Source organism: Bactrocera tryoni, chromosome 4, assembly GCF_016617805.1.
Source record: "Bactrocera tryoni isolate S06 chromosome 4, CSIRO_BtryS06_freeze2, whole genome shotgun sequence".
In the NCBI taxonomy this organism is placed as follows: Eukaryota; Metazoa; Arthropoda; class Insecta; order Diptera; family Tephritidae; genus Bactrocera; species Bactrocera tryoni.
Window position 1 is genome coordinate 42,638,784 of NC_052502.1, and position 16,711 is coordinate 42,655,494.

Below are 16,711 nucleotides of genomic sequence, written 5' to 3' on the forward strand. Positions count from 1 at the left end.
TCACGGAAGAAGTACGGCCTAATGACGCCGCCGGCTCATAAACCGCACCAAACCGTAATTTTTTCGGGATGCAATGGATATTCATGGAGTACATACGAATGTGCTTTCACAGTAATAAATAATTTCATTGATATCGCAAACAGTTTTTGTTTTATTAAAAAAAATTGTATCGCTCTTATTGAAAAACACGCTCTTAAAGTTGAGGCCACTGACTCCGAATTTCGGTAGTAAATTTTAATAACTTCGACTTATTGTTGGATTGTATATCTTTGCATGATGAAATGACAAATCTTAATGAAGAGAAATGTCGAAAGAGCGGGAAAAATATGGCATGGCTTGCTGTCCTATTGGTCTATAGTAAGACTATATAGCCAGTAGTAATACTTTTCACGTCATACTTGTAGTCGGAAGGAATTGTTTCACCCACGTTAATGCGACACTGTTTTTCGAAAATATTAAGTGATTTTGGATAAAATCGCGCCAATTGTTTCTTTTTTTTTTAACAATATGGCGCCAATTGGAGATTCCAAGCAAAACCAGGTGCTTCTTCACCTGGTTTTTCCAACGGAGTGGAGGTATTCCTCTTCGTCTGCTTCCACTTCCGCGTACTACGACGAATACTCTCGGAGTTGGAGTGTTTCAATCCAATCGGACGACATGACTTAGCCAGCGTAGCCGCTAACTTTAAATTCGCTGAACTATGTCGTCGTATATCTCATACAGCTCATTCCATCAGACATTCGCCGTGGCTAAGAGGCAAAGGATCATAAATCTTTCGCAGGACCTTCCTCTCTAAAACTCGTAACGTCGATTCATCAGATGTTGTCATCGTCTCCTCTGCACCATACAGCAGGCCCAGAATAATGAGTGACTTATAGAGTTTGGCTTCCTTCCATCAAGAGAGAACTTTACTTCTCAATTGCCTTCTCAGTCCGAAGTGGCATTTGTTGCCAAGAGTTAATCTGCGTTGGATATCTAGGATGACTATTTTGTTGGTGTTAATACTGGTTTCGGGATAGACGAAATTATTTTCGAAGGGATGACTGTCAACAGTGACGTGGGAGCCTAGCCGCGGGTGCGAGGACTGTTTGTTTGATGAGAGGAGATATTTCGTCTTGCCCTCCGTCACCACCAGACCCATTTGCTTCGCTTCTTTTCCCATTCTGGAGAAAGCAAAACTCATGGCGTGATTGTTATGAAATGTTGCCTGTCTGCTATAAGTCGAAATTCGTTGTAGATTTAAGAAAATAAATTTATTATTTTCAGTACATGTGACCTATTTGATGATTTTTACGTTTCGGCGTTAAAAGATATTTTAGAAGTTTTGGAGTTTACTCTTCAATAGTAATTATTTACTTTATATATTTTCTATGAACAACTGGGTTTTTGCGCTAATGAACCCTTAAAACTTGCCTTCAGCTTCTATGCAATTTTCAGACATTTAAAGGCAGGTTTCAACTTAAAGAATTCTCTTAACTAATACGTAGAAATTATAATATTAGTATGGTAATATAAACTCGGATGATCATGCCAACCAACTTCTTAAGCATTGAGGGAGCTATTGATTCGAAACGCTGACTGACAATTGCATCCCACTTTATTAGAACAATTCGTTCAATTTTAGCTTCTTATTAGAGTGCAAACTTAACTTAACAGCTAAAGAATCGTTTATTCCGCTTTTTAGTTCTGCTTCACACATCCATAAACACAAATATAAGACAATTCTTCAACAACTATTTATAAAATCTCATGGCACAAATAGACGTTCACTTTATGGTACGACGATGTCATAAGACAAAGCTTAGCTGACTGTATTTGATTGCTGGAAATACGAGCACTGCTTGTTGCAGCCAATGGCTTTACTAGCCGCCGTTAGTGCGCTTGTGACTACATAAATAAAGTGTCTCAATTGTGATCGTAATTAGTTGCATCTGTGCATCCGATTTAATCCGCTAATGCTCTTATTTCTATTTTATTATTTTTTACTGTGATTTTGCTAATAGTTAGGTAACAGATACAAATAAGGGTATAAGCAGAATGATGCTGCACTTTAGTGAGCTTGCTAGCATGTATGTTATGATATTTGTGGTGAAACGACAGCGTTAATGATGTGCACATAAGTATGGTTTCGGACTAATCCATATATAACAAACATGCTTTATGTAGCGGACATACATATGTATATGTAAAAAATTACTGCGTTAATTGGAGCAAATTAAAGTGAATGATGCACCAGCTGCGTTTCAAGTTCCAAATACAGGGTGTTGCGGCTTTGCTAGTTGTTGTAGTCGGTGTGCCAAGTAAACAAAAGATATTTTTAGTGGGTGAAACTTAATAAAACTTAAAATTATTTTTATATGTGGTTGAATGTACTTATTTTAGGTTCAGTACTAAATACTTATTTTTATCTATATTAACCATTAAAATGTGGTTGAATGGTTCAGTCTTTGAGTTAGTTTTTATTGCTTTGAATGCTTGAGGTGATATCTTTTTCTAGATTGTGTGCTCCACATTGTTGTCTTCGACTTGATCCTTCTACTTCTGTCTGCGAGTAGTCCTCCATGAAAGCTAAAGCCCTGTTTCCTGAATTTCAATGTTTTCTTATTAAAATTAAGGCAAGTTGGAGGAAAATTCAGTATGGAAAACTTCATTTTCTTTTTACGAATATCGTTCAGAATCTTCATTTAGTTTTAAAGTAGACTCGCCAGATTTGAGCTGGTAGTCTTGTCAAGGTCTAAATCGAAACAGTATTGTCCATATATATTCCAACAGGCAAAAATTGAACGATGTGGTATCATACGATCTTGATGGCCAATCGACCGGCCCAAAACGTGAAATTATCTGCATACCGAAGTGTTCTCTCAACAAATCCATTGTTTGATTTCGTCTTACTGAAACTTAAAGTCGCTGAGTTTACGAGCTTTAATTTCAGGCATCAAATAGTCGGTTATCATGGCGCGATAACGGTCGCCATTGACGGTTACGGTCTCCCGGCATCAGAAATATGGAAACTACACCAAACCGTTGGATTTTTCGAATGAAATGACAGCTCTTGAATCTCTTCAGGTGGTTCTTCATCCCAAATGCGGAAATTTTGCTTGTTTACAAATCCACTGAGCCAGAAATGACCCTTATCTCTGAACCAAAATTGGCTCGAAAACGTCGGATCTTCTTTGAACTTTTCAAGAGCACATAAAGCGGAGCAATGTAACTTAGGAAGGTCGAGCGGCTATAGTTCTTGTACAACCTGTGTTTTGTACGCTTTCAATTTAAGATCTTGATGTAAAATGTGCCAAGTCGTTCCATACGTCAGTCCGATTTGCTGCGAACAACTCTCCACGGTCTTCGTGTACACGCTCGGCTACGGCAGTTATATTTTTTTCATTGCGGGTTGGACGTGATCTAATATAATTCAATAATGAATGCTGGGTCTCAAGATGGGTGATGGCGTTGCGAATAGCACGCTCAATAGACCGATTATGTTGACCATAAGTTGAGCGAAGCGCGCGAAATACATTCTTTACAGAACGTGAATTTTCGTTATAAAGGTGAGCGATGTAAGCCTTGTTCAGGAGTAAGTCTTTCCATGATGAAACGTCAAATAATACTGAACAAAAACAACATGACAGCTTAACAAGGCTCACGTTATTGGAAAAAGTACCTCTACTGGATCGCACGTTACTTGCATTAGATTAAAACCAAGGCCAAGAAGAGGGTCTTACGGAGGAAAAATCATATGTTCTACTGAGTGATTTTAGATGTCTGTATAACGGGTTTGAAAAATTAAAAATATCTTCACAACACCCGATTATAGTCGGACACTGTACCTCTTGTATTTCTTTAAACGATAAGTACTTACTACTTGGTATCATAATCAAACACAAAGTGGTTGCTGTAAACAAGCATTGCTGGAATTATATAAAGAAATTGTTTAATATATATTGAGCTAATACATAAAAACCTTATTAATCATTTTATTTAGCAAATATTCTCACGAAAAGCCCTGAATCTCGCATTATTTAAATTCCTCTAAATCACACTTGTGCCACTTAGTCTAGTTGAGCTACGCATCCAACCATACCCTGTATTTTATATAGATCCTAGTGCAAGCATTCAATTTATCACGTCGTCTAATGCGTTATTGAACTTGTCAGTGCGTTGACATCCACGAAATTAACTTGGCTTTAAATCAATTTCATGCACATGAATTGCATCTGGCTGCGCCGCGTACTCCCAGTTTCAAATCTGATGCACATCGAAGCCTCGCTGCAATGGCTGCGCCGTCAAATGCAATCTGTTCACAAATTACCAATGAATGTCTGTCGTTTTACCGTTTGAACTTTGAATGATGGGCATTACAGTTTTTGTGCATTTGACTTTTGAATAAATACAAAAAGATATATTTATGTAGGTTGAGAATCGTTACGCTTCACGTCTTTGTTTTGCTGGTGATTGTGATTTGTGGCGCAAATTAGTGTAATCTTTCGATAGTGTCTGCAAATCATGCGCAACTAAGCGATTAATCTCATACTTAAATAGAAACGTCTTTTTGAAAGAGCATGTGAAAAATCACATTCTGTTCAGCTGACATGGTAAATGTGACAATTTACGTCATGCTACAAATGCTGTTATATTCTTCAACTTATAGAAATTAGTGTGCCGTGCATAGAGCTTGCATTAGATAAATAAATATATGATTTTCTATGTTTCTGGTTTAGAGGTGTTAAATCTGTCTACTAATATTATAAACTAAATATTACACGTAGGTTGCTATATATATTTGTGGCCTAATAATGTAAATAGGCATATTTATCAACGAAAATGTTTTTTTTTGTTTTTTTTTTAGTTTTTTTTGTCGATTGCAGTTTTGTTTCGGGTTCATACGCATAGATCCATGATTCGTCACCTGTGGCGATCTTTTAAACGTCTTTTGAAGCACCGCGATCGTATTTTTTCAGCATTTCTTTACACCAATCCACACGAGCCTTTTTTTGAGCGATTGTCAAATTGTGCGGGATCCAACGAGAACAAACCTTTTTTACGGCCAGGTGTTCATGCAATATCGAATGTATGCTGGTGGGAGAAATGCATAGGCATGCCTCTATCTGAAGGTATGTTACATGACGGTCTTGCATTATCAGTTCACGTACGGCATCGATGTTTTCTGGCACAACGGCTGTTTTTGGACGACCTTCACGGAATTCGTCTTTGAGCGAGCGTCGGCCACGATTGAATTCGTTGTACCAGTTTTTCACAGTGCTATAGGAGGGTGCTTCATAGCCATACAAAGATTTTAGTTTATCGATGCACTCTTGTCGTGATAATCCACGTCGAAAGTTCTGAAAAATGACCGCACGAAAATCTTCACGAGTTAATTCCATTTTTTGGCCGAGATGAATTTTTTAATTCCCTGTAAATAAAACAATTCACGATTAAATGACAAAACGTTCTGAGTGATGTTATGCTAAAAGATGTCAAACTTTCCAATGGAAATGTCAGATTGCACCTGGCAACACTTAGTGTTGCCCTAGGCCAGAATATATATAGCAGCCCTCGTATATATTAAAGCTTTCCCAAACGGGTATAATTTAACAATTTCTTTGGGCTCAAGATGCCGTTATTAAAGTAAGTAAAAAAATCTGAAATTTCGAGAAGTGCTTGATATTGCAAATTTACCTACATCTACAAACTACTGCATATAAGGTTCTATCAAGCGTACTGTGTGAAAGATTAAAGCCCACCGTCAATAAACTGATCGAACGTCATCAGTGTGGCTGTAGCTCTCTTTATGCCGATATGTCTGAATTTTGGTATCCTCGCAAAGCTAATAAAGCGGAGTAAACCAATGTTCAGCAACACCAAAAGCTTCGTCAAGATCGGGAAAGACTTCTGCGTTCGATACCAAACAAGGTTTCAGAAAAAGTGACTCCCTATCGTGCGACTTCTTCAATCTAATGCTGAAGAAAATTATTCGAGCTGTGGAGCTTACTCGAGTTGGTACTATCTTCTATAAGAGTGTACAGCTGCTGGCGTACGCCGATGATATTGATAATATTGGCCTTAACACCTGCGCCGTTTGTTCTGCTTTCCTCAAACCGGATTAAGATGTTGAGTAGGCAATTGAGAAGTAAAGTCCTCTCTCGACGCACAGAGATCGAACTCTATAATTTACTCATTATTACCGTCCTGCTATATGGTGCAGAGAATGACAACATCTGACGAGTCGAGACAAAGATTCTGCGGAGGATTTATGGTCCTTTACGCATTAGCAACGACGAATTCGGCAGTCGATGAAAAGATGAGCTGACATTGACATAATTCAGCGAATTGAGAGATAGAGGCTAGGCTGGCTAGAGCACGTCGTCCGAATGGATGAAAATACTACTTTGTTTTGCGGGTATGCTTATTTCCGTTGGGATGTGTTTTTTACGTGGCGGGTCCTAAACACAGCGCCCAACCCTGGAGATGCCACGCCTTCTCACTTTAACTCGCCCTCAAACGTATTTTTTTTTTTTGCTACTTGGTATTGAGTATACTTGGTCTAAGACCGTAAGTCGTGAGCTTGAGTCATATGTAAAATAATCGTTTCCGGCCACTCTCAGGTGAATGTCGATCAGAGAACTTTCGTCACTTGCGTGAACTTTTACAGATGTCTTCATCGCCCATCATATCAGTAGTGATATGCCTTTGCAAAACTGGATGATGATGTGGGATTGCAATATTGTATTTTGTTAATGAAAATAGGCGTAATCGATTTATGTTCCCATGGTTACTGAGCAAAGGTTAGAAATGGAAATAAGATGTCATAATGAAAAGTCTATATGTGTACCTTGCTATGCTATATAATAATATTTTATTCGAATTGGGTGCCTAGTTCCAAAATCTATCCTAGCAAAGATTATTGACTTTTCAAAAAATATTGACTTTCAACACAACATCTTGGTATTGTAAATATTTCTTTACATGTTTGCTTACATAACAGTAGAAACCGTCAATACTTCGCCAAGTACGAAAGATAGTTATTTAAATTTGTCAGATAAGCAGTTTTCATAAAAAAGGAATTTATTTAATGCAAAGCAATTAGGGGCTGTCAAAAATGTATGTATGTAAGGAAAAATTAATGTAAAATTGGACACTACGCTCTGAAAGCTTTTAATGCTGATTGCTCTTAACATATGCGCTTAGTTGTGACAATTCACACCTTGCCAAGCGCCACGTCAATGCTAAATTGTTGAAGTGAGTCGGTTAGATAAGGCAACATTGGCAAAAGTGTGTTTAACTTTTATATGATAATTACATACATATGTCTACAAATTTAACTCTTTAACGAAAATTAAGCCAAACGGGATAGCTTGCAAAATGACAAAACTTAAATATTTGAAATAAATAAATTTTAAGTGCCAAGACATCAAATAACATTACTTTACTTCAAGGGCATGAATGTATGCGTAAATATTTTTATTCAATATTTTAAATATTTTGATGCCTACAAAAACCATATATCTCGACGTAGTCTTTCAATAAATTGCCATTCTAATTATTTTTGCCACAATTGCAAACGAAAATAATAAAAATAAAAAAAAAACATTTGGGAAAACAAAAGCTAAGTAAGAGGCAACGACAGCGTTTATAAACTGAGATCATTTACGGCAATAAATGTTCTGCCAACAATAACTGTTCATTGCTTATTTTTAAATGATTTACATACGATTTCGAAAAGTTCAAACAATAAACATTGAGTACACCAGTTTGCTGGGCGTAGCATAATTAAGGTAAGTGGCATGCAGCGCGCCCACAACCCACTTCACAGCCTCTATGCGTCGTTGCCTTTGTTCCGCTTTACGCTATTCTTGAAAAGCAAAAAATACAAGCGAAGCACAGCGCTGAAGCCTCTTAGGAATACATAAGCACACACACATGTGCACTTAAAATTCCATAATTTGTCTAAACGCAGTCGGTCATTTGCTCGACAAGCCGCTTCAATTGCCCATTGGCGGCAATTTGTGGCAAATTAATCTTAACCGTTTTTATTGCCATTACAGCCATTGTCTTGTTGACAGCAGGCCAAAGTGTGCTTTTTAAATTTTTTCGAGTTGTGTATTTATTTTTCATAATCATTATTATTTCTTCAACGTTTTTCTTTTGTCTTTTGTTTTGCCTTTTGCCTTTTGCTTCGCCTGTGCTTGTGTGCCGAATGAGGAAGCAATTTGCCAGCACAAATAAAAATTGATACGTTTATTAAAGAATCAGCTGGACTGCTAAGTCATCACAGAGCACATACACACACTCGCTTATGCGGTACGTACAAATCTCTTGTATCATTTACGCCTAACTTGTCCATGTGCCATGAAGGTGTTACATACTAAACACACACAGAAATAAATTAAATCGAATTAATTGCTCACCGTGACGTTTTCCGTGATTTTACAGTAGCTACGCTTTTGGCGGATGAAATGGAAAAAACACGGTGTATTAACACCTTTTCGTAATGTGGTTGTTTGCCTTAATTGCAAGCATCCAAGATTGTTTGAAGATTTTGGATTTTTCAGCTAGTTCACGTGTGACACAAAAGACTTAAGCAACGAACTTGTTTGTGCGCCGACTCCATACGCTTGTGCATACTCACATGGAGTACTAAAAAGATCCTTATCAATGTGCCAAAAGCGACGCTGAAATAAATAAGACGCTTCTTGCCTTCTGCTTAAATGTTGTAATGTATGTTGGCTAACGGAAGGTTAAATGTCAGCGGGGCAAATGCTTGTAATGAATTTTAATAGTTTGATGCCGTTTCGCTGATCGGAAATTAATTGATGGCTACATGGCTTAATTAGACGTACGTGTCTATTCTAAATTGTTACATACATCGCCTTTGCCGGTAATTTCAAATATGATGGAGTGAGGAACTTGAAAGGCAATGAAGGGAAATATATTAAAAGAAACGCAATAATTTTTGGGTATTTTAAAAGGTTTCTTACAGCGGACTTAGTAAATATTTTGTGCTAAAAGATTACTCAACAAAAAAATTGGTTGGTAAGAAAAGGAGGCGCATAGACTTCGGACCACATGCCGATACACTTAAGCCAGTGTTAGGCGCATTGTACCCCTCATAAAAAATATATTAGTTATTATTAAAATAAGTTTGGGGCTTCCAAATATCACTTGTAAAGCGTGATCAATTTTGAGGCTCCCTACTTTTTTAAAGAAAAAAACACAGAAATTTCAAATTTAATGAGGAATATTTACTATCATTTGAAAGAACATTTTTCGGCAGGATCTTTTTTGAAGGAAGAAATCTAACGATGTGATATCACACGACCGGCCAGAAACGTGGAATTATCTACTCACTGAAGTGTTCTCTCAATAAATCCATTGATTGATCCAATGTGAAGGAAGTGACGCCGTCTTGTTGAAACAAATTGTCGCCCAGACCACAAGCTTCAATTTAGGTGCAATAACGATCGCCATTGACGGTTACGTTCTAACCAGCATAATATTTGAAGAAATATAGACCGATGATTCCATTAGCCCAAAACTACATCAAACCGTTGTTTCTGCTGGATAAATTGGGAGCTCTTGATCACTTCCAAAAATTTTTAATAAAATTTTGCTCGAAGACATCGGATCTTGGAACTTTTCAAAAGCCAGTCAGTCCGAGTTATTGCAACTCTTCACGGTCTTCGTGAACAGTCTCAGCTACGGCTGCTATATTTTCTTCAGCGCGTGCTGTAAGTGGTCTATGGATCTCAAGATGGGTAATGGTGTTGCAAATATTACGCTCAGTAGGCCGATTATGTTGACCATAAGTTTAGCGAGGCGTGCGAAACACTTCCTTAACAAAACGCGAATTTTCGTAATAAAGTTGAGCGATTTGTAAATTTTGTTCCGGCGCGTAAGTCTTTCTATGATGAAATGCAATATTGAACAAAATAACCTGACAGCATGACACGACTTACTTGGATTACCCTTTTGTTCATATCTGTAGGAAAACGCTCCCAAATTGAATAAGTGGGACCAAATTGTGCTGTTATGAGAACCAAAATTTTTGTTTGATGATGTGTTCAAAAAGTAGTGGGAATTTTCGTTTTTTTATTATTCACTTGTCTACATTAATGCTGTCTTTAAAATAGTCGATACTTATACTAACGCTTCTTTAAATCGTCGAAACACTTTTCAAACCAAATTTTTGGGCTTGATGCTCTTTTAATGTTATCTATTAGTATGTATACAAAACGACGGTCCTGTAAGGCTGCCTTGGAAAAAAATCACACGGAGTCATGTTTGACGAATACTGAGGCTGAGGCTTCATTACAATACTTTTTTTTGGCTAAGAACTCAAGAAGTGTGTGAGTTTTTAACAAACGAAAATCACCAAGCTCATAAAAACACGTCTTGAAATAACAATTGGACTCTCCAAGTCCACGAAATTTTCATTTCAAAATTCCGTTTACTGAACAAGCTTTGTCTTATCAATTTCAAAAGTTAATACATAAATGGTTAAGTTTTTATATGAGGAGAATATTTTGAGAGAGTGAAATTTACGGTGTGTGAACACCCCTATTTCTACGAATTATAAGCAGGTATAACAAATATATATGTCTGATTCAAACAATACCTACATGACTCTGATCGTTTTTAGACACACTGTCATTAAAATTGCTTTTAACATTGTTAGAATAAAAAGTTGTCCACATTGCGCTACAAATCGATTCGCTGTCTGTGAACTATTGTAACTTTATTAAACAGTAAAAATTTCCAAAAATGTTCAAGTGTTTAGAACTGTTTTCAGCAAACTGTGTAGGGGCTTGTCTTTATCCCTGACTTCTTTACAGGGCTACGTGCCGAGAAACATTTTTTTTGCAATTTTGAGTCTGCAATAAAATTACAACATTTCTTCGGTTAAATTAACTCTGTAAATCTCCAAAAATATGTGAAAATTTATATTTTTCAACGAAAATCGAAAAAAAAAATTAATTCGTTTTTATCAGACGGTTAGGACTGAAGTGGAGCCAATAAGGCCACAATTATGCTTATGCTGTGCTTAATGACATATTTACCTTTCAGAATATTAAATTGTGACAAGCTGACAATTGGGTTTTTCGCCCACTTTTTGTTTTTTTATAAATCACAGAAGAAGCTTTTATGTTATGAAGCTTAAAAAACTACTGAATACTGTTAAGTATTAGACTTCTCGTAGGTAGTTCGCTTATTTTATGCAACCTCACTACTACTACTTCTAAATGTTTTATATAACGTTATATTAAAGCCAACAGCCACTGTGTCATTCTATGTCTTTCTCATATACCTTTATTAATTATCAACAGAAGCCTCAAACGCCCACGACATGAGGAAATGAATGTGTTAGTTCCGGTAAATTATATTGCAGCTACAAAAAGTTCTTCAGTCAATCACTGAAGAGCTCGCTTTCGTACATATGTATATGTATATGTGGAAGATGTATGTAATAATTTTGCCGTATATAATTGTTGCTGCAAATTTATATAAAGTTTACGATATAACGAGGAAATAGCCGAAGATTAAGAATCTAAAAGTTCAAAAGCTTAACACACGCTTGCACAGTTCGTTCGCCCCGCCTTAGTGAGTCACATGCACAGACGGCTTTGATGTTAGATAAAACGGTGTTTTGTGTAGATAATTAATTAAATTACTTAATTCAGCATCGCATAAAAACCAAAACATTGGGTACAAATCGTTTGTGGCAAAGGTGAGCTGACAAGGTGCTTGACCCGCGCTTGACGAAAAAATTACTGTGCTACCCAGAAATTATGATTGCTTTATAGTAATTTATCTAATTTGTTTTGATGTTTGTAGATGGCTATAAGTAATTTATAAATGTAATTACTTAATTCTGAGATGGGTGTTATCATTTGGACGTGGCCATTGGCACGACGTGATGTTCTTCGGAATTTCGGGCAGGAAGTGTTGGCAAGCTGTGTCTATCAAGGACAAAATTATGAAAATTAATCAATTTCTAATGGATTTTGTAAGAAGCTTATGGATTTTGAAATGATATAATATAAATTTCAGATATATATTTACTGCATTGCTTCTAACTTAGAACTATGTTACGCAATGCAGGTGGCCTTCACGGTTGAACGGATTACTGTGGTTTCACCAAATTACGCAAATTCATTTAGTAAAATCAAAATTTAGTATTTTTTTAATTATACAAATATGTATATAGTAGTGATCTATTTAATAACAAGATGCGGTGATTGAATATCTAACCCTGTTGTAATACTACTTTGTTGTTGCACAGAAAGTTATATGAATTTAGAGAGAAGTGCTGACTTTCATATATTATAAATGCTTCATTCTCAAAAAATTTATAAAAGTCGCTACATTACTCATGCTGGTATTGAAAATGGAGAGCCAAACTGAGAAACCGAATTTCGGATAAGTGATCTTAGCTTTGGTATAAGTTAATTGTTCAACCACTTGCGACGTGTTTGGCTAAGAAAAGGACAAACATTTATTTTAATGAGCTCTAAGCATCCTCAAAAGGTGTATGTTTATGAAAGGTTCTCTGCTTTACTTTAGACTGGCCATCACAGTCATATGTTGCCAATCCAATAAACAATGTTTGGGCTTTAAAGAAAGCCAAAATATCAAGAGAATATTTAACATCAACAAAAGATGTCATTCGGCTGCTTCAACATACCTGAAAATCGCTTTCGTGGGAATATGAGGAAAATTTAGTTGAAAGTTGCCATCAAAGATGTCAGGCTATAATTGCCAATAAAATTCAACTAAAACAAAACAATGTATTTTCTACAAATTCAACATTTAAACGCAGTTTATTGTAGAAGACAGAATAATCAAATGAAAATGAAAGTAGAAACTTTCAATTGATACATAATGCCATTCTTGTCTCGATAATTTTCTTGTATTGCAATAATAAGCGCAGAGAACTTGATATGTACTGTTAGAACAATTATAATATAATCTGTGCAAATGCATGGTGAATGAAAATATATAAATTTATATCAAGCTCTGGTAAATATCGGACATGACGTATAACTCTTAATTAATGAGCTAGCGTGCTTCAGAGGATTATTTTCTATGGCGAGCCACTCCTATCTGTTAAAATATTGCAGTAAAAATAAAAAAAAACTTTAATTGAAATATTCAGTCGCGTGCAATGAAATAGAAGCTTCAATTTATCAACTAGTTGTTTCCTTAAAAACAACAACTCATTATTAATACGGAAGGAAGATGGACACATCAAATTCGACACACTTTTAATTGAAAAGGTCAAATGAATTGCATTTGCCATTTAATAGGAAATGTGAGCAATTAGTTTCCCAAACATTCAGCTATCAAAAAGTCGTGAGCATTATATTGAAAACCATACGCTAAATTGAAAATTTGAATTTCAATTAAATAATGAGGAATTAACGGTGCCTGCGAGTTTGAAATGTGTGATCTGCAAATTACCGAGAATGAAGATGTGATTGAGGTGCAATTATACACATGTGTTGCAACGAAAATTGCAGGAAATCAATACTTAACCCGCACGTTAACCATTATTTTGCTATATGGACATTTGGAATGCAACAAAAGTACTTTTTTCATCATTTTACCTTAATCGTTAACATGCACAAATATTCATTCAATGCTTTCTCAAGATTTAATACAGTAAATCTCGACTAGAAACGCTTCTTCCTCGCAGCCAACGAGCCTTTGGTTGCTAGCGGCATCTGTCGATGAGTGAGATATTATAACAGAAAATAGGATTACCTGTATGTTAGATACCTCACTAAATTATTAAATAATCTATTTCTTGTTTATTGAGGTTTTGTGGATTATAGTAGAATAATAGAAAGGTTTGATTTTTTCTCCTATTATTAAATAATCTGGTACTTTGAGTATGGTTGGCTATAAATTGATATTTTTATTTAACTGTTCTGCTCTCATTAAACTTAGCTATCGTAATACACAAGGTTGTGGAATAAAGCTTCTCTTCAATATATTAAAAATTTATTGATTTTCAAATCTGAATCAGACAATTTTCTCTGGGGAGCATACCTGTACAAATTTTATATTGAACACGTGTTTGTACATCTGCCTATGTTGTTTTATGTTAGTGTTTTAGTGGCATACTGCTGTGCTTGTTTTGACTAACTTGTCTGCTGTTGATTTATCGTCATTCTCAATACTAGTCATGTATATATCTATACCACTATTAATATTAGTACAGAAAAATATTTATTTTTTATTTTGTTTAGTGATTCATTTCGAGCTTCCAACTTTTCTAAATAAAAAAAACACAGAAACTTTAAATTTAATGAGGAGTTGTTATTATCATTCGAAAGAACACTCTTTCGCATTTATTTTTTGAAGATTATCTCTTTCAAATATTGGCCGCGGCTACGTCTCAGATGGTCCATCCATTGAGTCCAATTTTCGATGATTCGTTCGAGCATTTCGACTGGTAGCGAATTGTACGCGAATACTTTTGACCTTACATATTTTACCGGGCGAAAGTCTAACGTTGTGATTTTACACCGTGAAATTATCTGCTCGTCGAAGTGTTCTCTCAACAAGTCCATTGATTGATGCGATGTGTGGAAAGTGGCGGCGTCTTGTTGAAACCAAATGTCGCCGCGGTCAAGTGCTTCAATTTTAGGCATCAAATATGTGATGATGATTCCAACGGCCCACAAGCCACACCAAACAGTTGTTTTTTCTGAATGAAATGGCAGCTCTTGAATCTCTTCAGGTTCTTGCTCTTTGTACAAAATGCGGTAATTTTGCTTGTTTGCATACCCATTGAGCCAGAAATGGGCCTCATCGCTGAACAAAATTTGGCTCGAAAACTTCGGATTTTCTTGGATAGTCCGAGTTTTTGCGAACAATGCCGAATAAACTCTCCACAGTCGTCGTGTACACTTCCAGCTACGGCTGCTATATTTTCTTCACTGCGTGTGGGACGTGGTCTATTCGGTCGACTATTATCCAAAGATGAATGTTGTGTCTCAAGATGGGTGAAGGTGTTGTAGTAGCAGGCCGACTATATTGAACATAAGCTGAGCGAGGCGCGCGAAACACATTCTTTATAGAACGTGAATTTTCGTAATAAAGTTGAACGATTTGTAAACATTGTTCAAGCGTAAGTCATTCCATGAAATCATTTCGTGAAATGACAAACAATACTGATTAAAATAGCATGACAGCTTGACGCGACTCACGACTCACGCGTGATCAGTAAAGAAAATACTATTGAAAAAAGTACTTCTACTTGGATCACTTGTTATATAATGTTAAATATGGAATAATGAGGCTATTAATTAATATCAAATTGTAAAATGAACAATAATTTTTGACACGTTTCAAAGGTTGTCTTTGACAAAATCCAGCTAATGTGGTCAATATCTCTTAATAGCCGAAATTTTCAACGAGTTTTGATGTCAGATAACTCACTTAGCTGGAATAGGCTTAGTCGGGGCACCGCTTGCAAACTACATTGCGCTAATTTCAATCTGATAATCTGATACATCTTTTACCTGTAGTGGGTAAAAGTTTTGACGAGAGAGCAGAACTCAAACTTAACTAGTAAGTAATCGGTGAGCTAAGCGTGTAAGCTAGTATTTCCATAGTGAACTACTATTTTTTATGAATATCAAACTTAGTGTACCGTTTTTTAAACCAAAAGTTTTATTGAAATTACTCCACGTCCATTCTTAGCCTTTATATTATATCGATTTTACTGTCGCGCTCGGTGCGGTTGACTGAAATGTGTGTTCCTTGGGAATATAATTACATTAATAAAGCTCGGTAGGCAAATAATACATATTTTATTTGATCTTTATAAGCAAACAAATTGTAAACTGAGTTTTACAAGTAAAAAAAATGAGCTTTCATTCGCCTTTTTAACTAAAACTCTTAAATAAATGCTGTGTTGTTGTATATTTGATATGTATTTATCAACAAATTTGTTCGTCAAATAACTTAATTAACATAGTCATAATATTTACAATCCATTACATATTTTATTTGCTGTTTTGTTTACTTTGTCGCTTACTTTTATGTCTCGTGTATTGAGTAATGCTTTGTGAAAATTCGATGATGCGCGATAAGTGACTTCTTCAACTTCATATATAAGTACAGTGAAAACTCGATAGTAACCGCTAAGAGGTTATGATCGTTGGCTTTGCTTGCTTATACACAAGTCAATATGTATTGTATTATAAAAGTTTGTTTTACAAAAATTAGAGGGCTACGTACGAAATGGTTATCTGAAAAAAGATCTAACTATTTAACTAAACTCGTATTTGTGTCTAAATTGTTCCATAAAGTGAGATCTTCTATATTATAAGAACGGGTGTCGCAATATGTGAGAATATTTTCGGCAGAAATAATGGCCAAGGCTCGGCTTTGCCTGAACTTCCGGTTTATATTTGATTGAAATTAACGCATTATCTTGTTCGTACTAAGGTTTGGTGCTCAAAATAGGGGATAACATTATCCCAAAATGAAAATCAGTCAGAAACAAAATTATTAAGCGAACTCTTTTGAATTTGAGAAATCACACAACTCATGACATAAATTGAATCGCCATTGCTGACAGTTACAACCCAAGTGACCAAAAAAATCTAGCAAATAAACATATATTTATGAGCCGATTTAAACACTTGAGGAGTATTGGCTTCGACACAAATCATATAAATATTTGCATAAGATTGCCCTAAAT